Raw genomic sequence first — 22,754 nt, forward strand, 5'->3', positions numbered from 1 at the left:
TTCTTTCTGGGGAGAGAAAAAGGAGAATTTTATATTTGTATATCAGTGACACATGCCTGCCTAAGATGATGGTCAACAGTACTCAGGCCTTTGAACGACATAGGAAGATAAAGGGGGAGGGGAATCAATCCGTGGCTTCTTCTAAGACCGAAATGAATTTCATTTTCTCGTCCTGGAAGTGAGAGAAAACTATGGGGGTGATGGGGATGGTGTTGAAAGTGAGTCTAGCTTTATCAAAGATGCTGGAGAATCAGAGTTAGTGTTCTTTTGTGGGACTGATTCCTAGGTCAAAAAAAAAAAAAAGAGAGAGAGAGAGATAGAGAGAAGTTATCATTTATGGAATACCCACCATGTACCAGGCATCTTTCATGTCATCTCATTTATGCACGGGTATTGTTTCTGTTTGGGAGATTGGGAGTTGAGGCACAGATTAAATAGTTTTCTCAAATTCTTACAGCCAGTGAGTAAAGAATCTGGAATCCAATTCATGGTCTGCCTGACATCGTAACTTTTTAGTCTATGTCGCTTTTTTTTTTTTTCTACCACCTCTATATTCTGTAAGCCACAAACAAGCACAATTCTATTTATAATATACAAGACCAATATATGTTTATATCTTTTACATGAAACATTTTATTTATATTAGTATATTTCCCTGTAGTGTAGAAGTAGGTACTATAAGAGTTTAACATAACTATTGCAGAGTATCCTTAGAAAACTTAGAATACATACTGTAGAGAAAGACTGTTCATAGATTAGTCGATCTATATTGTAAATATATCAATTTGCCCAAAATTCATCTATAAATTCAATGCAATTCCAGTCGTAATACTAGTAGTATCTGTTTTATTTTACTTCTTATTTTGTCAATATTTTATTTATTTATTTGAAAGAGTGAATGAGAGAAAGAGAGAGAGAGAGAACGGGCAAGGGGAGAGGGAGAAGCAGACTCCCCACTGTGCAGGGAGCCTCATGTGGGCTCCATCCCAAAACCCTGGGATCACAACCTGAGCTGAAGGCAGATGCTTAACTGACTGAGCTACCCAGGCACCCCAAGTAGCATCTATTTTAAAGGAAGTTGAGCAATTCTAAAATTTATGTAGATGAATAAAGGTTTACAAATAACTAAGAAAAATTAAAGAGCACAGATTTACTTTCCTAATTGTATTTTATAGCCAGTGTGATGCTAATGCTGGAATAGAATCGAAAAACAGATCCATCTTTTATGTGGATATTTATTATGTAACAGGGATGGTATCACAAATCAGGACAAATTGGCTACCTTTATGGAGAGAAATAAAGTTGGCTTCCTCACAAAGCATTAGAGAAATGGATTCAAGATTTAATTATGAGAGAAAAAGCTACAGGGACACCTGGCCGGCTCAGGCCATAAACCATGCAACTCTTGATTGTAGGTTGTAAGTTAGAGCCCCACATTGGGTATAATTATTTTAAAAGAGAGAGAGAGAGCTACAAAATTCTTGTTGACCTCATTACAGGTTAAGTGTTCTTAAATAAGACCTTAGAAATTCAGATGCTAAAAGCAATCAAGACAAAACAAAGCAAAGCAAAACAATCCCCCCTCAAAACCCACAAAACAATGAGAAAAAAAGCCAGTGGATTTGACTACATAAAGCAATTTTAAATATTTTTGTACAATGCGGAACACCGTAGGCAATATTTGGACAACAGACTGGCAGGGAATATTTCCAATACTGATATATATTTGGTACATATAAAGAAACTTATGCAGGTGTAAGGTGATATCTCATTATGGTTCTGATTTGCAAGTCAACAAAAAGGCAGAAAAATTAAAAGAAAAATGACAGAGGTAATGAAGAGGTGATTCATTCAGCTGATAAATACATCAAGAAGTGCTCCACCTCACTATTAGTTAAGAAAACGGTAATTGGATAGCAAAGAAATAGCACTGTTCACCCCATGGTTTTGTCAAGAATTAGAAAATTAGGTAGCATGAAGTGCTGACAAAAATGTGGAGAAAATACAACCCTCATGCGCTGTGGTGGGAGTGACAGCTGGCGCAGGCGTCTGGAGAGCAATCTACCTGTGCGTGGGCAAACTTCGTGTGAAAATACCCCCTGACCCGGCAATCTCACATCTGGGCATATGCCCCAAAGAACTCCCTCCAGGGATCTATAATTCCACTCCTAGCTATGTAGAAACCCAAAACATGTACATATGTTCACCAAGAGCTCTGCACAGGAAGGTTCACATAGGGGCGCCTGGGTGGCTTAGACGGGTAAGCGTCTGCCTTCGACTCAGGTCATGACCCCAGGGTCCTGGGATTGAGCCCCAGGTCAGGACCCCTGCTTTTCAGAGTCTGCTTCCCCCTCTCCCTCTCCTCCCACTCATGCTCTTTCTCTTTCTCTCAAATAAATAAAATCTCTTAAAATTGTTAAAAAGAATGTTTGCACTATACATAATAACCAAAATAATATATGTCTGATGACAATATAGATAAATAAATACGGCAAGATAAAACAAATTATGATATATTCATGCAATAGAATACTGTACAATAATAAGAATAAGCACAACTACGGACGATAGTAAGGATGATCTCATCCTTAAACATCAATTGAGGGAAAGAAGGAAGAATCATAAGACTATGTACAACATGATTTGATTTGAAAAGGTCCAAGACCAGACAAAATTAATCTGTTATTAAAGATCAGCATAGTGACTACTCTTGCGTAAGGAGAGCAGCGCCTGGAAGGAGTCATAGGCAGGGCTTCTGGGGGTGCCTGAAATGTCCCATTTTTTTATCTGGACCCTGGATGTAGGTGTGCTCATTTCAGAGAAATCATGAGCTGTACACCTATGATGTATGTATTTGTCAGTAAGTGTGTTGCACTTGGATAAAATTTGTGTTAAAAAATAGATACGTAAAAAAGAAATAATAGATACATGCACAAAACAACATCTTATAATTTTCAAGTATACAAATCGGTCTAGGTAGCCATTGCATAGTTTAAAAATTAGTTTAAAAATACTGATAATTTCCAATGATGTTGGAGTTAAAAATTATATACAAAATACACTAATGTGGGATCCCTGAGTGGCACAGCGGTTTGGCGCCTGCCTTCGGGCCAGGGCACAATCCTGGAGTCCCGAGATCGAGTCCCGCATCAGGCTCCCGGCATGGAGCCTGCTCTTCCCTCCTCTGTGTCTCTGCCTCTCTCTCAATCTCTCTCTCTATGTCTATCATAAATAAATAAATAAAAATAAATCTTAAAAAACAAACAAACAACAACAAAAATACACTAACGTTGTGAGAAAAATGGAAGTAGGCATAAGCCTACTAGTTTCAGGCCCTGGAACACAGCAGGAAGCAAGGAAAACAGAGCTCCTGCCCTTCAAGACCCAAGAATCTCGTTGGAGGATAGACATTTAACAAATACCAACTAATAATGACTTAAAATTCTGGTAAATGCTACACAAAACAAAAAAAAAAAAGGAAAAGAAAAGAAAAGAAAGGAATGGGGAGGACAGAAACTGTAAAACAAGGTTTCCTTCTTCGGTAGACCTGGAGGGGCTAATGCCACAGAATGGGAGAATAAGGTGACAGGGAGATGGGGCTAGGCTGTCCCTTCCCAATATGGCAAAATGACCTGATTTGTATTTGAGAGAGGGAGTGAGTTAGGAACCCGTTCTCAGTAGTCAAACAAGACAGAGATCATTTCCATTTAAATGAGACGGCATCTCTACTCGCACTCTCCCTAACTCCCAGGAGCCTCATAGACAAAGCAGGGGAAGTTATATGATCACAGAATATCGAAACTCAAGGCATCCTCCACCAAATGGGATTTCCCTGCCCCTCATTTCATACGACATTTAGATGTGCGCCTGTTGGTTTCCCCAACAGACAATATGGCAAAGTCACCTGATTTGTACTCGAGAGTGGGAGCGGGTTAGGAGAGGCGGAGTAGAGATGCCATCTCATGTCAGTAGAGCCTTCTCTCCTTCGTTTGACTCCTGAGTCCGATAAACATAGTAAACTGTTTAAATATTGTTAAGGGGACACATCATCAGAAATTGTCAGTATTTTCTAATACATTTTCAAACTATGCATTATGATACAAATTACTAGTCTTCTAAAAGCAACTGAATTAGAAGTCTCTAGGAAATATTAGACGTAAGGACTGATTTCAAAGTTAAGTGTATTTTTTTATCTCCTCTGCGTATACCGTATAGACTTCTGCTACAAAACATACACGACCTGTGGCCATGATCTCAAAACTGAGTCAGACACGAAGACGTACCACACAGCCACATTTCCCCTAGGAAAACAGAATTTTTTTAAACTAAGTTTTGACAATACAAAGACTATGAAAGCTAGGAGATTCCATTAAAATAGGGCCTTTGGAAGAATTTTACCTTGGCATCTGTGGGTCTGTTTTAGGTGCAACAACATCAATGAACTCAAAATCAAAGCCATTTCACAGGACTGGTGCTACGCAGTGTGGTATGTGTACGCAATACTTAACCGTCTTTTCCGGAGAGATCTCATGGGTCTTAAGCACGGTACGATTAATAGCCTCCAAAACAGGTACTTAGCTTTTCGTGTTTAGAAACAGAATTTCTATCTAGTTCTGCAGGATCGGCCTACTGTGTGCCGAAGCTCCTTAAGGAGAGTGAGTGTGTAGGATGGACGGGCTTCTAGCAGGTTCTATCATTCTGGGCCCGTGGGCAAGTGCATTCGCCTTCCTGTGGACGGTGCCCTCGCCTTGGGGGGGGCGGGGGGGGGGGGGTCAGTGGCAATGCTGCCCTGATGGTCTGCTCGTTTCCACCGGCAACCTCTTTGCTCAGGGCTGTTTGACTTCGAGGCGGCTTCCTCACTCTTTCCCAGGACTGGCAGCTCCTCAGCCCCCTGAGCATGTGATGCCGCTTGACGCCCCTAAGCCCAGGACAAGGAAGGGGCCGCCCCGAAGGAATTGCAGCTGGTCCGCAGTGGGTGTTGAGGAGGACACCCCACTCCTTGGTAGAACGTGCTCCCCGACGGCCACGGGCAGGGGCCCCTTGGCTCTGTCCCTGCAGGGAGGAGTGTGCCCTCCACTCGGGGAGGCCAGGCCACAGCCGCCTCCAGCTCCGGGCCCTCAGGACCACCCGGGCCGGGGGGCTGAGGCCCCGCTCCACAGCAGCCCCCGTCACCCAGTGGCCAGAGCGGGCCTGCAGGCCCCGGCGCCTCTGCTCGTGGCTCAGGATGGGCGCTGGGGGTGGAGGCCTGCGCCAAGTCAGCTTCCTCGGCCCCTCCGTCATGGGTGACAGGCACCCTGTGCTTGAGAGGCTCTGTGCCCACCCCTGCCTCTTCCCTTTGTCTTCCCACCCCTGCCTCTTCCCTTTGTCTCCCGTGCTGGCTAAGGAAGGGGCAGGAGGCCTGGAGGGAGGATGCTCTTGCTCACACCAGCACCCACGACGGTGAGAACGAAATCTCCGTTGCTTCGAAGCCAGGCGCTTCATGGTGTTCTACTCTCGCAGCCTGCCTGGACGAAGACACCCTTCAAGGGCATTCCCCCTCTCGCCTTTCCAACACGCCTCTGCATTTCTAAATCTCTGCATCTCTATTGTCTTAGCGTCTGCTGTCTGGACAACCTAAACTGACATTTCTTTCCAGCGACCAACCAGTACATTGATTGGGTGTCCTGTGTTTCTCCGTGGGGATCTGTGTCATCACCAAACACACACACACAAACCCTGCCAACAAACAAAACCCAGAATAAAGTGCTTTTTCCCCATTCGATCCCATCTGGTTCATCACCTTATTTTTGCAGTTGTCTTGGTAACTTTATCCGTCTTCATTTTAATACATTCTCATTACAGGTGACAATTCTCAAAACCCTAAGTTTTAGACTTGTAATTTTCGAGTGTTTCTGATTGGCCTCACTCTCATGCTAACATCATTAAAGACGTGTCGGCAGTGGCTCTGGGAAGGAGCAGAATGAGGAGGTGCTGTGGTCCACGCAGTCATGCAGCCTTGAGGATTTTGGGGGTTTTGTTTGCTTTTTTAAGTAGCCTCCACACGCCAGCACGGAGCCCAGTGCAAGGCTTGAACTCACAACCCTGAGATCAAGACCTGAGCTGAGATCTAGGGTTTGACCTTTAACCGACTGAGCCACCCAGGTGCCCCCAGGCTTGAGTTCTGATCCCAGCCTTATCACCCACCGGGTGAGACCTTGAAAGGGTTACTTGACATTCTCGAGCCTCGGATTCCATCTGCTGTAAACCGAGGGTAATATAATTTAAATTAAAATGTTGTTGGCAAGATCTAAAAGCTATGTACAGTGACTGGCACGCTACTAATACTATTTCTCTGGGAAGGTTTCAGTGCCGTGCTGCTGTCATCTAGGATGAGCTGGTTTTGATAATATTCAACTCTGGCCTTTTCTATGGTTAAGGTGTACTAGAAGTTTTTTTAAATTTTGGCTATTATATTTCTTCCTCTAAATTTTGGGGCCTATCTCATTTTTGGACCTGTGACCAAATAACTTCACATAAGAGAAGAAAATGAAAAAGCCCTGATTTGATTTTTTTTGTGCTATAGTATCATTCTCATTTATTTTTCCAACCTTAACCTGAACAAGTGGAGTCATCAAATGGAGATTTCTTGGTAAAAGTTAAACATTCACATGCTTAAATACAGGAATTTGGTTAATAGTCAATGAAAAATAGGTAAATGTCCCACAGAGGGATAGACCCAAGTCCTTAGAGACAGATTTTTAAGAATTAAATCTTGTTAGACTTATTGAATCACTATATTGTATGCCTGAAACCAATGCAACATTGTATGTCAATTAAACTTATGCGTGAAAAATAATAATAATGAAATCTTGCTAACCAGAAAGCTCTTCCAGAGTGAGGGAAAGAAACACTGCCCCAGCATTGAGAGCAGGCCTGGCACCCATCCCTAGGGTTGGGTGCCTTCCTGTTGAAAAATTTCATAGAACAGCAGCATCGGACTGTGGAGGCCAAGAAAAATCAAGGCCATCCCACCTCAAGTTTAGCATTAGCACAAGTACAGCCATCTTAGGCCCCTGTGAATAAGAGCTGAACTTTATAGGAAAAACTGCAGAATGTCCTCAATGTCCTCGTAGGGAATCCCATATCAGAAAGACAAGAGAGCCCACCCCCGTGGTAGAAAGCCCCATATTAGAATGAGAACAGAGCTCAATGCCCTTGAAAGCCCCATATCAGAATGTTAACAGAACCTGAGAAATTCCTCCACCCCTTCTGGAGGTCCCCTAGACCAGCCTATAAAAAACCCAGCTGTAACCCACTTCGGGGTCCAGGTCCCTGCTCTGTGGTGTGGAGTATACTTGGACCCAAGCTCCAGCTTGTACATAAACCCTCGTGCACTTGCATCGTTGTCGGCTTCTCAGTGGTTTCTCGGATTCGCAATCTTGGGCACAACAGGACAAGGTCAGTCTGTGACTGTCATGGATCGAGACAACAAGACCACCCCGTAATCAGGTCTGAACACTACAAAACCATGAACATCATCCAAACCGCAAAGACGCCCCAGCATCCCTCCTATCCTGCCTAAGACAAGTGGCTGCTAGATCTTTAGGAAACACAGCACCAGCCTTGCTCTACTCTCCTTCTCTCTAGATAAGATCCAGTCATAGATTCGTACCCGCTTCCTGACAGCACTCGATCCAAAGCAAAGCCCCATTTCCTTGAGCCTTCTCCAAACGAGTCTTGACACAAAGTCCGGCTCCTGTCATGAACCCTTCCTAACCCGACGGAGATGTCCATGGTGCACAGTCTCCCTGGCTGTGGAGGTGAACCCAACTGGTCCAACCACACAAGTGTTGTCACTGGTCTTTGGCTGGGGGGCTTCGGTGTTCTAGTAGATGACCTACCAATGGGATTACTGTGTCCCCTGCATCCATTCATTTGTTCATACATTTGTGTATTTATTCTATGCACGTTTTTAGAGTGCCGGCTTTGTGCTGGAGCCTCTGCTGCACATTGGGGGACGTGAGATGGATTACACGCTGCTGTCCGTGGAAGCGGTCTCGGCAAGATGAGAACTACCTGTATTACATACACGTCATAGGTCAGCCACTGCACCAGCTGCCTTACACAGGTGACCTCTGGTCCTTACCCTCCTAGGTAAGGGTTATTTCAGTCCTACAGATGAGAAAACTCAGGCTCAAAGGTTAAATAAACACTGTTAGAAAGAGGCAGAAGCGGGATTTACATAGCTCCAAAGTCCATGTGCTCTTTCTCTCTCTCTAGCAGGTTACGGAACAGAAGGTTTACCTGCTGTAACAGGAGTAAAGTTACCAGCTAGTAACTACTAGTTTGAGAGGAATTCCCAGAGAAAAGTATTTTGAGTGGTATTTTATTGCATCTTAAATTGATAAAGTCACTATCATGATCTCACAGAAAGACCACTTAGATGTCCTGACACAAAACCTGTTAGTATCTTTGTAAATTAACTTCTGGTCTTCTGCATTTGCATAATTAGCATGTATTGCTCTGATCAATATGTAAGCTTGTGGGCGTGGGTGTGGTAGTGGTGGAGGGACAGAAAGGAAGAGCATCCAGACGGAGGGAGCAACGGGTGCAAGGACAGGCAAAGATGCTAGAAGTTGGGAAATAATCACTTTGAGCCTTATTATTAACCATGTGCATTCTTAAAGTACACTGCGTCATGAAAATCTCTTGAACACAGAAAGAAGTGTAATAAAAGCAAAGAGGAGGGACTTGGCCAATAAGGAGGTCAGAACCAGGGATGAATGTGTCAGCGTTGATTCTGCATCACTCAGGCGGAGCCACTTTCCCTGGTGAACTGAGCCCCATGCTGCAGAGAGGATAAGCTCTTCATAGCCGGTTCTCTTGTGGCTCCCACCCCCTCGCACTGATCCCAGCTCAGTAAGTAACCTCCCAGCTTGTTCCCTGACTCCAAGGAAGCTGCAGGATGGTTTTGCATTTCTAGGATTTGGGATCTGACATCTGTGTAGATTAAGGCGAGTCACTCATCCGTTCCCTGTGATACTCCTTCCTACAGCAAGAGCAGTAGTACTTGCCCTGCCTCCTTCGGGAGCTGCTGAGAGAATCAGATTAGAAACCTGAAACAGCTTCATCGGAGTCCAGGTCATCCCCCCGAGAGGTTACAAGGTTTTTTTGGCATTCCTTTAGAATGACCCAGTTAAAAATGCCTGTTTTTCCAGAAGGTGCCTTAAAGAGTGACCCCGAGGGAGGGTATTTCCACACCACGGTAGAGGTGAGAGGTGGAGCTCCCAGGAGACGTGCTGTGCACATAACTGCCTCATTTCACCCTAAAAAGATTGGCCACATGTAGAATATAACAAAAATGATGCCCAAAACTCTCTTTCTTATTCAAAGAGGATTTATGTGTGTTCAGGACTAAGAAGTCATGTGCTCCAACCTGTTGTCGCCACTCATCCCCTTTCCGTGGAGTTAACGACAATGATTCCGTAGCACACCGGTCAGCCCAGGCTGCCATACCCAGCACCACAGACCGAGACCCTATACAACACACTTATTTTCTCACAGTTATGGAGGCTGGGAAGCCCGAGATCCAGATGCAGCTGATTGAATTTCTAGTAAGTGCTGTCTTTGTGGTTATGTCCTCACGTGGCCGAGAATAAGAGGGAGGGCGAGCACGAGCGTGAGGGAGCATGAGCTCGTGTCTCCTCTCTAAGAGCATTAATCCCATCATGTGGAGCCCATCCTCCTGATCTCATCTGACCCTAATCACCTCCTGGAGGAGGCTGCACCTCCAGATAACATCACATTGGTGGGGTAGGGCTTCAACATAGGAATGTAGGGGGGACACAAACACTGAGTCCCTAACACGGAGTCCCACCTCTGATGATGCATCTGAAGTTGTCGACTGTATGTTTTACCCACACAGTGGGGTGGGGGGAGGGCGTTTTAACAAGTCTGCAGCAGAGAATGCACTTTGAGCTTTCCTGTTTCTAACCCTTAGATCCAAAGCAATGCACACTCCACACACTCCACACACTCTGAAGGCGTGAGTATGGGCCTTTTGTGAACACTTCACAAGCCTTCACACTGCCATGGGTGGCGTGTTGGACCCGGGCTTGTGGCATTACCGTGTAACGCGGTTGCTGCTTTATTCATGGAATCAGGGCAGGTTCCAGCACGAGATAGAAGGCAAAGGTGAAGTAAAGGCAGAAGAAAGCTGAGCCTCTCAAATACCTCTTATAAATAACACAATTATTCTGGCCAAACCACATTCTCTTTAAACCCTGTAACTCCTAGTCAAAAATCTCAAATTAAACCTAGTTTAGATTTTCTTTTTTTATTTTTTAAATTAAAAAAAAATTAAATACCATCATTCTACTCTCTTTTTATGATTTTTTTAGATTCCACATATAAGTGATATCATATACTACTTGTCTTTTCTCTAACTTATTTCACTTAACCTAATGTTTTCAAGGTTTATCTATGTTGTTGCACATGGCAGGATGTCCTCCTTTTCATGACCGAATAATATTCCATCGTAAATATATATCATACCTTCTATATCCATTCATCTGTTGATGAGCACTCAGCCTGTTTCCATATGTTGGGTCTTGTGAATAGCGCTGCAATAAACAGGGGAATGCACGTGTCTTTGAGATCCTGTTTTCATTTCCTTTGGGTATACACCCAGAAGTGGGATTGCTGGGTCATATGGTAGATCAGTTTTTAAGTTTTGAGGAAGCTCCATATTGTTTCCCATTAAATTATGTGGATAATTTTTATTATAATAAGATAATTAGTGATTTTGCTGAAATAAAGGTAAACAAAGAAAAATGGTCTTAAAGAATGGACATTAATCATTTATAAACAATTAAGTATATAACTTATAGTGATATAAACTATTAAAAATATAAATATACCTATTTATCATTTACAGGTCACAAATGTCTATTTTATTACTCATCCACACATCACTAGGCCTCCCGGACTGGGCCGCTGATAACAGAACACCCAGATTTATGCAATAATAATTAAGTTCATTCATCCTTACTCAGATACAGAGCATAGCTTCACACAACTGTTTATTTTGTTCTTAATAGTACATATTTGTTAAGATGGGGGAATAGAACATATATTTTTGAACAGTCTTTAGCTCACATTATATTTTTACAATATTTAGATACACGATATGGGGGTCTCTACTTTTATTCTTGCCCTGGGCCTAACCATTATTTGGGGCAGGATAGCTGGACCTCATTCTTGTCTTCAGAAAACTCCTAGCTCCAGTCTTGAATTTTTCTCCAATTATGTGTCATTTCTTCTCTTTCCATCACCGTCTATTCCTACTAGCACTTCTGGTTTTCAACCAGCAGGAAGCCATCCATTCCAGAAAGTCTAACACTGGATCCACTCCTACCGCCTCTGGTAGCTTCCAGACTCCTTGGTCAGGTGATGCTGGCCTTCTGACCACTGCTGCTTGCTGCAGAGTTTTGAGGCCTCATATTGGAGGGCCAAGCCCAAGATAATCACGTTGGGGCTGTATGTGCATGCCTGCATGTGTGTCTGTGTGTGTGTGTCTGTTGGGATGGGGATGTGCATGGCATAAAGGTACAAATGAAGAAAGGACAATGAAGAGGAAAAAGTGGAAATAAGATGTACAAAATGATAATTATGGATATTTGTTTGTATTGAAATTTCAAAAAGAAAACCAATAATGAGGGGATCCCTGGGTGGCTCAGCAGTTCAGTGCCTGCCTTGGCCCAGGGCATGATCCTGGAGTCCTGGGATCGAGTCCTGCATTGGGCTCCCGGCATGGAGTCTGCTTCTCCCTCTGCCTGTGTCTCTGCCTCTCTCTCTCTCTCTCTCTATCATGAATAAATAAATAAAATCTTAAAAAGAAAAGAAAAGAAAACCAATAATGAGCATAGTGTTCTGAGGGTAATAACAAAGTGGCAGTACAAGCCATGTCTTCATCAGTAGTCATCAGAAGCTCATTTTGAGAACTACAGATATTAAAAATCAGAATTTTTAAAAAGATTTTATTTATTTATTTATGAGACACACAGAGAGAGACAAAAACACAGGCAGAGGGAGAAGCAGGCTCCCTGCAGGGAGCCCAATATGGGACTTGATCCCGGGTCTCCAGGATCAGGCTCTGGGCTGAAGGAGGCGCTAAACCACTGGGCCACCCAGCTGTCCCTGTGTTTTGACTGGTGAAGAAATGAAGCAATACTGAAAGTTTCCAGGGACAACTCACAAAATCTCTGTAAACCGAAGCTTGCTTTCTTAGTGTGTCATCAAATGAGCCAACCGCCAGTGTGGAGGAAGGGTTGAACATCCTCACTTGGTATGACCACATGACCTTACCTATTTTGGAATTTGAAGAATTACAAGTTACAGAAATTTATTAAGCTCACAAGTATAGAAGAAGAATGAATGTAAGTAAGGTGTGATGAAGCACCTGGTTAAAATGATGTAACAAGATCTGAATCTGCAATGTTTGGGTAAGGTAAGAACGGTTATTCGTAACTGTTCATTGAAGCTGGACTGGGCTAAGCAGGATATTAAGGATATTAAGCAGTCATCGGAAGCTCATTTTGAGAACTACTGATATTAAAAATCAGAATTTTTTTTAAGATTCTATTTATTTATTCATGAGAGACACAGAGAGAGAGGCAGAGGACACAGCAGAGGGGGAAGCTTAAGGATATTAAGATAGAGGCGGCAGCTATTGTGAGAGAGAACACTGATCTGAAATTGAAAACTACAGGTGTCCAAAAATTAGTTGGCTATGACAAGTAAAAGGAGGATTTGGGGAAGAAGAGGACTTTTTGGAGACAGCTGTTTGTGTGCTATGTCTTACCTTCTTCTAAAGGGAAAGGATAAGTGGGGCTTCCCCCTCATCTCGACTGAAAAGGATGCCCTATAAGGAGGTCACTGAGAGCTTCCTGAGGTCATTGTGAGCTCACAGCGGCTATGTGGGAACCCTACCTGAAGACACGAAGAGCACAGCTCTAGGTGCTGATGGATGGGCTGAAGGATAAGTGTCCTAGGATTGGTCTATACCCTTGGGGCTGTAGTGGAAAAATACCTCTCTCCTTTTTTAAGAGAGAGAGAGAGAGAGCAGGGGAGGGGCAGAGGGAGAAGGATGCTTCCACTTGTCAGCGGTGGACTGCAGGCAGCATATTCCACACAGGGGAAGTGTTGGGCTACAGCTGTCTCGGTGCCAAGAAACCCCCTGGGTGGACACACAGGGCTCAGCAAGGGGAAGCTAAGGATACAGTCAAGTTCCCAGGATCTAGGCACCAAGGCGAAATAGGGATGTGCCCAAAAGAATCAAGGGAACCTCAGAAAGACCCCCCTGGTGGCGGAAGTTTCCTGAGCAATAAGTGAATGTGCTCATCAAAGGAGAGGCCAGTTCCAACCATCTGCCAGGCTCTGAGAGTTTAGCCCAGTTACGATCGTGCCAGTCCAGTAAGGACTGTCCTGCTTCCCTTGCCCTTCTCTCCTCTCACTCTCCCACGCCCGCGTTGGCCATGTCAGAGGCAGCAGGTGCCTATGACGGGGAGCAGAGAGAAGGGGAGGAGCAGCCAACCACACTCCTTCCCGGCTTCAGCCTTGCTCCTGGCAGCAGCGCCCTGGGAGCAAGGGAAGGTCTCGCCTTTGAATGAGAATCAGGCATCCTGATTCTGAACGAGACTTGTCAACTTTTATTATTCGCACTGCGACATATTTAAAGGTATTTAAAAATATAAAAGAAGGATCTTCTGAGTTGTCATTTAGGAACAGGGAAAAATGATAATAAAACAACAGCAAAATAAGGACTGGAGGAGACAAAAAATAGAGTTGCTTTATAATCGTATCCCATGAGGCGTTCTTGGTCAATGTACCAGTGACGGTTGGTTAGCGTGGCTCTAGACGTTACATGCCTTCGATATGTGATTTGAACAACTTTTTACGCTTTCTTAATGTGATCCTTTTTGCTTGGTTACTCGGGCTAAAACCTTGGAACTAAGGAAGATTCAGGCTCTGTGGGCCCTGACATCCTAGGGGTCCTGTTAAAGAAAAGGATTATAAAATCACAAGTATGACATTTCTAGGGCTCATCGCAAATGCCTGGAAAAATGTCCTTCCAGGTGAGTGGCCTTGAGCTCCAGCTTCTTTATCTTCGCGGAGTATCGAGCTCTCTCTAGAAGTCAGCTTTTCTCTCTCTTGTCCTATCAACCAAACTATCAGCAAATCCTGTCAGCTCCACTTTTAAAATATACCCCAAATTCCATTACATGACAATATGTCACTAATCCTAGGCCGACACACCACCCTTTCTCACCTGGACTAACTTCTCACTTGTAACTTGTCTTTGGGAGTCCACCTTTCTACCCCTTGCACACTCAATAGTTAAAGTCATCTTGTGAAAAGATAAATTAGATTCTCACATTATTTCTCTTCTACGATGAATTCCTATCAAATTTTGGGGGAAACCCTAAGTCCCGTGTGGTTCCCATGCCTTATGGGACACTCCAAGATCTGGCCCATGACTGTTTTCTGCTTCATCTCTGTCATTCTCCCTGCTACCTGTGATGCTCCTGCCAGGGCGGCATTCTTTAACTTTTTCTTTCTTTTTTTTTTTTTTTTAAAGTAGGCTCCAGTGTGGAGCCCAACATGGGACTTGAACTCACGACCCTGAGATTAAGACCTGGGCTGAGATGAGGAGTCAGATGCTCAGCAGAAGGAACCACCCAGGCGCCCCCTGCCATAGTGCCATTCTTGTTCCTCATCACACCAAGCCATTTTCACTCCAGGGCCTTTGAATTTACTGTTTCCTTTGCCTGAAATATCCTTTTTTTATTTTATCTTATAGTTTGCATTTCAGATTTCACCTCCTTAGAGAAGCCACCCCTGAGCAACATATCTAAAGGAGCCCAAACACGCGCACGCACTCATACATCATACATGCATGCACACACTACGAACCGATTTCAGTCTCTACTTCCTAATGCTGCTTTAATTTCTTCACAGACTTAACATGGTTCACGAGGCTTTAATTACTTCAAGTTCATTGTAGAGATCTCTCTTACTCCCCTATGAGGCAAAGACTTTATCTCATCTAATGCTGCGTCCAGGCTTGACTAAGGTGCTGTTTCAGCACATGGAGAATGCTCGAATATACATGGGGAGCTAATGAGTACCAGTCCTAAATGCATTCTGAGATGGAGACTTTCCGTGGATGCAGACGAATTCATTTCCAATAATCTCTTCTGGGGAGATTTCACTGCAATGAGAGCTTCCTCTAGTTCTTCCTTCTTAAATTAGAGGCAACCAGAGTTTAGTGTGGAGAAAGCATGAAACTTTGTGTTCCATCCATAAATATTCAAAGATGAGTGAAGCTCAGCTTCTTTTTTTTTTTTTTTTTTTTACAGTTTATATTCTAAATAGGCATGGATTGTCCTTCCAAAAAGTCCAAGTCCCCATGATGGGGACCAGACTTACTTGAGGGCTAGGGTTTGTCTGGTGCCTCCGGCCAGAGTATAAGTTAGTGGTCATTCAGATCTAAAGGATGCCCTAAATAGACGACTGCTTTGCTTACATCTTTCTGAACTTGCCTTATGATAACTGGCCATGTGTGATGTTGCTAGAAAGAGCGTGCAACCCCCAAAGGACAAGCCTTCCTGCTGCTTCCAGGTGCTGGGAAATCCTAGCACAGGCAGCAAGGGAACCACATCTATTGAGTGGCTACTGGGTGGAGCAACGAGGAAGAATATTGAATTCTGTGATTTCTCACTGTGAGGACCCCCTATGCTTATGTGGAGACACTCCCATATCATAGCAGCTGCACTATGATGCCCTAACCAACGACATATGCGTGCCAAGGAAACACATGAAAAAGGTGACCAGAATAGGATTGTTCTAGTCTGAGCTCTCCAGAGAAACAGACCCGGTGGTGAACTAATAAACAGTCCTTTATTTCAAGGACTTTGGTGGCACACGCAGTTGTGGAAGCCGTGAAGTCCCACCACCTACAAGCTGGAGAACTGGGAAGGCCACTGGCGTAGTTCCAGTCTGAGTGCAAAAGACTGGTGTCCCGGCTCAAAAACAGTCAGGCAGAGAGCAAATCCCCCCTAACCCACTCCTTCTGTTCTGCTTCGGCCTCAGCCGCGGGTTGGATGAGGTCCACCCACATTCGGGAGGGCAGTCTGCTTTCCTTAGTCTACAGATTCACATGTCAATCTCATCCAGAAACACCCATCAGACACACCCAGAAAGCATTTAACCCAGTATCTGAGCACCCACCCTGCCCCATGCCCCGTGTCCCAGTCAGGTTGATACCTGAAATTAAGCAGCACAAATATTGAGGTGGAGGCTCCTTGAAGAAAATTTCAAGGATGGTTTTGAAAGAGGAGAGACTTTCCTAAAGAAAAGCGATGGGGGATTCCCTCCACCTTTAATGTCTTTCAATAATTCTTTATTTTTTTTTTAAGATTTTATTTATTTATTCATGAGAGACACAGAGAGAGAGGCAGAGACACAGGCAGAGGGAGAAGCAGGTTCCATGCAGGGAGCCCAACATGGGACTGAATCCCGGGACCCCAGAATCACGACCTAACCACAGGCAGATGCTCAACCACGAGCCACCCAGGAGCCCCCCTTTCAAGAATGCTTTCCTACTTCTGGTTGTGCAAAGTCCTTCCATGATAAAACTTCCCTAATCTTTACCATGGAGAGCAGGCCCACTCCCTGCCCAGTGCTTCTTCTGTACCTTATTCATAGCTTTCCTGTACCGTGCTAAGTGTACCATTTTACTATTGCACCTTACATGGCTTTGTGCTCTCAACTTTGCAGGCTTTCTGTATAACCAGCAGCGCATGGCACACGCAAGTGCTCTGCGTGCCACAGAAGTGCTGGCCAACGAGTCAGGAACAGAGACCGCAGGTGTAGAAGTGTTCCCAGGTGGAGTTGAAGAATGGAGTCCTGGCCCCTCAATTTGTTTTATGTGCCTCAGGATATGTGTCTGGGTCTGAATCAGGACTCAGACTTTTATCAACTGGTTGGACAAATTACTTAACTCTTTGTGCTTCAATTTTCCTCATCTGCAAAACAGAGAAGAATAATAGTAATTGCCTTTATAGGGCTGTTGACTTAATAGATAAATGAGTTAATAATATGTGAAGAGTAAGAGTGGCTGGAGCATAGTACACATTTAATTAATCTCAGCCACCATTGCTACTCGTGTTATTGTCACTATATATTCATCACACTTTACAAAACCATTGATTTATTTTTCTGCTCTTTAATCGCACCCTATGTTCTGAGAGCAGAGTTGTACGTAATATGCTACCTGCCCAAAGCCTTGCAGTGCTCCCGGCATATAGCAGGTACCGTCCTCCTGATTGTTGAATGAATGGCTTGGGCGGATGTGAGGGTGAAGGAAGTACCCTGGGAAGATGGCAGACGGTTCTCCTGGTCTGTTTATGCTGTGGGTATGTGTTTTGCTGGAAAATGTGGGGTGGAAGAAGCAGAGCTGTGCCCGGGGTGGGTTATAATATGCTCAGCAAGATAAACTGAGCGCAGACCACATTTGGGAGAGGACTTTCAGGGGCAGCCCTATGGGCTTTTCTTATTTCCTCTCTCTTGGCCTGCAATTTGATGTTTAACTGACCTTCACGCACAAAATCCTACTAATGAATTCAACTCATCTTTGAACAGAAGGTGATAAAAGTAATACTGCGCATCGGGAAAGTAGGGGAATTAATGAAGTAATTAACCTTAGTCAGCATGTTATGTGACCCTGGCCCAAGGAACAGATAATAAAACCAGGGAAAATGCCTGAACCGAAGGAGAGTTTATGATCAGTGGGAAAGGGGGAGGATACTTAAAAGCCATAGTGAAAGGGCAGCACCATAAGAAGCTCTATGGGGCTAGTGCTCAGGGATCGCCCCCACTGAAAGGTTGTGGGTTGAAATTTGGGCTAATGGCATGCGGGGCATTGCAAGGGCGGTTTTGATGGAGGAAAAGTAGCACTTCTTGTTTTGTTTTGTTTTTTTCTTTTCTCTTTCTCCTTTACTCTCTCTCTCTCTCTGACTCCTCATCTCTTCCTGCCTAGCATCTTATTTAGCTTCCACTACTGGAAGCTCCTTGGAGCAATCCCCTCCTGTGTGATTGTCTATCCCCTGGCCCCCGTGCTTCAAGAGGAACAGCCTGGAGTTAGTGCAATTCAGGAAAGATCTAGAGATTCAGGTGGCCCAGTGGGACCTCTCCTTCACCACCCTGCCTCCGTCAGCGGGTATGAAGCCTGTAGCCCAGGGCTTCGTGCACTCCTGGTGGGACCCCCGCCTTCCATCCATCCACATGCAGTACTCTCTGCCTCAGCTCCTTTATCTTCCTTGAGAGCATCAGCACTGGGCTGGAGTTCCAAGCACTGAGGCAGGATAGCTGACCGGGAGGTGCTTTCCTGTCTAACCCGCCCTCTGCTATTAGATGTGTTAGAACCAGCAGGGTCCAGTGGACATTTTTTACTCTTTCCTAAGCATACACAACAGTCTATCTTGAGTACTATGACCCATAAGACCTGGTTTGCCCTGGTTGCACCGGGCCGGGCAAATGAGTAGGTTCCCTGCCTTCATGTGGTCCAAGCGGATAGCCGTGGAAACCAATGAAAGCAAATGAAACCACTGCAGTGACTGGTGCTGAGATAAGAGTTCTCGGGTTAGACCAGAAGCACAAAGGGAAGAGGAATACACTGCCGGGAACTGGAGAATCAAGAGAAGCTTCGCAGTCCAGGTGACGTCCTGGAGGGTGGGAGATATTTGCCGGGTAGATGAGGCACTCAGGTCAGCAGAAGGCTGTAGGACCAAGAAGCTGCAACAACATACCAAGTGCAGTGTGCTGGCAGAGAGCGGGGCTGAAGGAATGGGGAAGGGCAGAGGGTTACAGGTTTTTGTGGCTAAGAAGTCTGGCCTGACCTCTGGCAGCCGGGAAAGCCTGAAGGGGATGCAGCAGAATGGGAACACTTCGACTCATTTATTTATTCACTGTTTTATAGGATACATGTGTTTGGAACATGTTATGTGCCGGGCATTTTTCCAGGCATTAGGGGAACATCAATAAACTATGTGATAAAAATCTCTGTCCCTGGGGGGTTGACTTTCTACTGGTGGGAAACCATCAATATTATCATTTAAAGGCTGGTGTGTGCCATGGAAAAATAAAGAGCAGATTAAGGGGATCGGTCGTGCTGGGGTGGACAAGGAAGAGCTGCAGTTCAAAATCGGGTGGTCCTTCAAGATTTGAAGAAACTGGAGGAAGTGATGCAGATGGGGTGGGAGGGGTGGGAGGAGAAGGTGTGGCGGGCGGAGGAAATCGGGGTTCACCGGCCTCAATCTGGGAGCAAGCCAGGCCTGTGTGAAGAATCCTGGAGGCCTGGGGGGGCTGGAGTTAAGTAAACTAAGAGCCGCGTAGGTGAAGATGAGATCAGGGGCGTAACTGGAGGGGGGTCATGGGCTCTGCAAGGCCTTATCGACCACTATAGAGACTTAGGTTTATATTGCAGTGAGATGAGCAACCATTAGGGAGAGAGAGGGAGGGAATGGGAAGACAGAGAGACAGACAGAGAGAGGGAGCAAGTGCACACGAGCATGAGAAAGAGTGAACAGAGGGTGGTAAGAGCCAACTTAAAATTCAGAGGGATCCTTGGGCTCCTGAGCTAGGCACAGTCTGCAGTGTAAGGTCCAGAGCAGAATCAGCAAGGCCAGTAAAGAGGCTGTTGGGATACTCTAGACAAGTGATGATGGGGTTTGGACCAGAGGGGGTAACCATGAAAGAGATGGGACGTGGTGGATTCTGGATATACCCAGATTTTCATTGTAGAATTATCAGTTTTATAGTGTAGAGGATAAGATTTTACTTGGGGCTAACATTTATTGAGTGCTTGTTGTATGCCAGGTACCCATCGAAACGCTTCCCACGTGTTTACTCATTTCTTTCCCACAGCCATCCAGTGAGAGAGGAATCGTTATTATTCTCCCCTCTACGTATGAGGGGAATGAAGCAGAGAAATAATGGTGGGATTGGGAAAATCAGATCATTCCAGGCATGAGACAATAAGGGTCTGAGTGAATGCTATCACATTGGAAATGAAGGGGGAAATCAGGCTATGAAGTGGGCGTGGGAGGGAGAAGATAATATTTTCCATCCTTAGTTATTTTATTTCTTTCTTCCTGAGCAGGGCATCGTAGAAGTGACCATTAAGAAGGTGCAGACAGCTTGAGTCTCTTCTCTGGACAAAAGACTTTTGGCCACATTTTCTCTGTAAAGCTGGGAAAGAGGTTTATTGTTTGCAGAGCCATCATGTTGATTCATGGGGGGCAGATAGTTGGAAATAACTGCAGCGTAAATATATCTTTCCACTGAGAGAGACGATGGAAACGTAAACGTTGAGAGGGCTGAGGGGAGGTTTTTATAACGTGTTTTAATTTCTTTCCCTTCCCACTTTCTGCTAAGTGAGTTTCTAAAGGAGGGGTCTAATTTCTTTCTTGTCCCTGGAACCATAGGCAATGACAATTTGCAAGTCTGGATTGACTGGAAATGAGTCTTATTAATGAAGTTGTCAGCACGAAGGTGGCAGAAGGAGATCGTGTGCCAGGTGACGTTTTGGATTCAGAAGGAAGAGACCTAGATTCTAACTCCAATGCCGAGGCTCGCCTTATAAAACAAAGACCTTATGCCTCATTTATAAAACAAAGACCATAAGAGACAGCAATAAGGACGGATGCTTCCAAGGCTTTTTTAGGATGAGGAAGATGCTGAATAAATGAAAGGTACATAATGAAAAACGAAAATCTCATATTAGGAACCTTTGAAGGGAGAGAGTTAAAGTTATTTACTTGAACTCAAGGGGATTTTTCTGCTGCATTTACCATCTTGACAGTTTGCCCAAAGAAAGGGATACGGCAGTTAGAAGTTATTAAGATTTACAAACGTCATTTGTCATCACAGCTGGAGACTCAATAACAGCCTCTCAGTCTGGGCTGCGCTTTAAGGTTTGCCCTCATCTTCTCTGGGCATCAGCTGTAGTTTCAAAGACTCCTTCCTTAAGATTTCTTTGTTCCTGGGAATGTTGACTGTGTTTTAGTGCGATCCGTGTTCCTAGTGCTGCATTAAATCTCCATTTCATGCCCTCAGGCATGCTTGGAAATATATTCCAGATAGCTCAAAGACGGTGACCTGGGCCATGTTGAAAAGTAACCTACATAACCTACACCGAAATGACTGGATCATCGACATTCCCCTGGACTCGTTGATAGACTAAGGATGCAGAGATTGTCCAGTTGCATCACTGATGGGACCAAATAGACCGTGATTTGCAATAAATACATTTAAGTATTTATTTATTTGTATTTCTATGGGAGCAGGTAAGCATAAAGATATTACCATAAACCAGAAGTGCTCGTCCTAAATTAAATTGCAATTTGAAGATAGTCTAGAATATGGGGAATTCTTAAGCCATTTATATGCTAACTTGCTTTTTAAATTATTTTTTTAAATGTCTCATTTCATGGCAGTTTAAGCAGAAATGGTTTCTTAGTGGCCATCTGGTCATTTTAAACCGTGTTCAAAGAAGAAATCTTGACATGTTGTACTCACATTTTATGGCTGAAAAAGGCTGTTTAAGGTCATCTCATCTTGGAATGTCAGAATCTCTAGGTTAGGAGTGACATGGAATTATTTGAATTTCCTTCTCAATACCCAGCACGAGCATTTCCAGTGCCAGGGAACTCATTATTTCCCAGAGGAATCTATTCTCTCATTAGAATTTTAGACAGATCTTCTTTCTATTGAATCCAAATTCATCTGCCTCTAACCCTCGGGTCCTTGTTGCAGCCATCGGGACTGAGCAGTTCGAATAGAATTTATTTTCTATGTGACAACTCTTCAAATATTCGAAGAAATCTATCATGCAAGCTACCTTCCCCACCTCCCTCCTTGCCTCTGTCCTCCCTGCTTCAGGCTAAACAACCCAGAAAGAACTGCTGTTTATGAAATGGAGGCAAGGACCCTCACCAGTCTGGTTAAGTTTAGCAACCTATCATCTAGGTGATAAACATTCTCCCCTTTTGGGATCACCATAAAAATATTTCCTTATCTTCGGTCTTTTGGAACTGATTTCACATAGATTGCTAATAGCCCGTCCTCTCCTCTCTCTGATCCCTGTGTCTTGGAATATAATTCATATGAATCAAAACACTTGAATTAATCAAAGATTGGGGAACTCTTTTAAAATCTTTATATTGGTGGGACACCTGGGGTGGCTCAGTGGCTGAACATCTGCCTTCGGCTCAGGGCGTGATCCTGAGGCCCGGGATCAAGTCCTGCGTCGGGCTCCTTGTGGAGAGCCTGCTTCTCCCTCTGCCTGGGTCTCTGCCTCTCTCTCTCTCTCTCTCTCCCTCTCTCTCTCTGTCTCTCATGAACGAATAAATTTTTAAAATCTCTATATTGACTTTGGTGTTTTTATTCTTTTCACGTTTTATTTTATTGTGAACACAACGTGAGATTTACCCTCTTAACAAACTTTCAAGCATACAATATATTATCATTGGCTGTAGGTACAATGTCGTACAACTGACCTCTAGAGTTTATTTATCACGATTAACTGAAGCTTTGTGCCGGTTGATTAGTAACTCCTCACGTCTCCCCCAGCCTGGCGGCTCCTGGCAATCACCACTCCACTCCTCAATTCTATGAATTTGACTGTTCTAGATACCTCATATAAATGGAATCAT

The 22,754-nt window shown here is 44.3% G+C and overlaps 1 long non-coding RNA gene across 2 annotated transcripts; it reads left to right on the plus strand.

The window, feature by feature from the left end:
• Positions 1-8,711: 8,711 nt before the first annotated feature.
• Positions 8,712-21,421, plus strand: LOC118350783 (uncharacterized). Of its 2 annotated transcripts, XR_004805280.2 has the most exons (4): positions 8,712-8,898; positions 9,392-9,593; positions 20,526-20,792; positions 21,157-21,421. It is a non-coding gene; the product is annotated as an uncharacterized LOC118350783 (long non-coding RNA). The 2 variants fall into 2 exon arrangements; XR_004805281.2 differs by lacking the exon at positions 9,392-9,593.
• Positions 21,422-22,754: the final 1,333 nt, after the last annotated feature.

The sequence above is a fragment of the Canis lupus genome, chromosome 15 (genome assembly GCF_003254725.2).
Source record: "Canis lupus dingo isolate Sandy chromosome 15, ASM325472v2, whole genome shotgun sequence".
NCBI classification, from domain to species: Eukaryota; Metazoa; Chordata; class Mammalia; order Carnivora; family Canidae; genus Canis; species Canis lupus.